Raw genomic sequence first — 293 nt, forward strand, 5'->3', positions numbered from 1 at the left:
CTTTAACTCTCATTGTGTTGGACTACGCAGGAGGCTAGCTGCAGATACAGGATAAAATAGCGTTTATTATCCTGTTTCACGCTGCCACAATGCACGGGGAAAAGGCACAGTGGCTGCCCGCTCACTTCCATTCCTCATTGTCCTGCACTGAGTCATAAAAATTACCTCTGCCTCCCAAACATCTTGATAAGGAGATGAGGAATCAGAGAATATAGTTGAAAGGAAGGGTTTGATGTGCAATGTTTACTGACAAAGAATTTATTTCTGAGAGTCACCTGTCCTGTCTCCTTTCC

At 44.0% G+C, this 293-nt stretch overlaps 1 protein-coding gene across 1 annotated transcript in view; it reads right to left on the reverse strand.

Annotated features, from left to right (window-relative positions):
* Window positions 1-293, reverse strand: part of ptch2 (patched 2) — a 28,943-nt gene that overhangs the window by 14,924 nt on the left and 13,726 nt on the right. The window lies entirely within an intron of this gene.

This window comes from Monopterus albus, unplaced genomic scaffold (genome assembly GCF_001952655.1).
Source record: "Monopterus albus unplaced genomic scaffold, M_albus_1.0 scaffold28.1, whole genome shotgun sequence".
In the NCBI taxonomy this organism is placed as follows: Eukaryota; Metazoa; Chordata; class Actinopteri; order Synbranchiformes; family Synbranchidae; genus Monopterus; species Monopterus albus.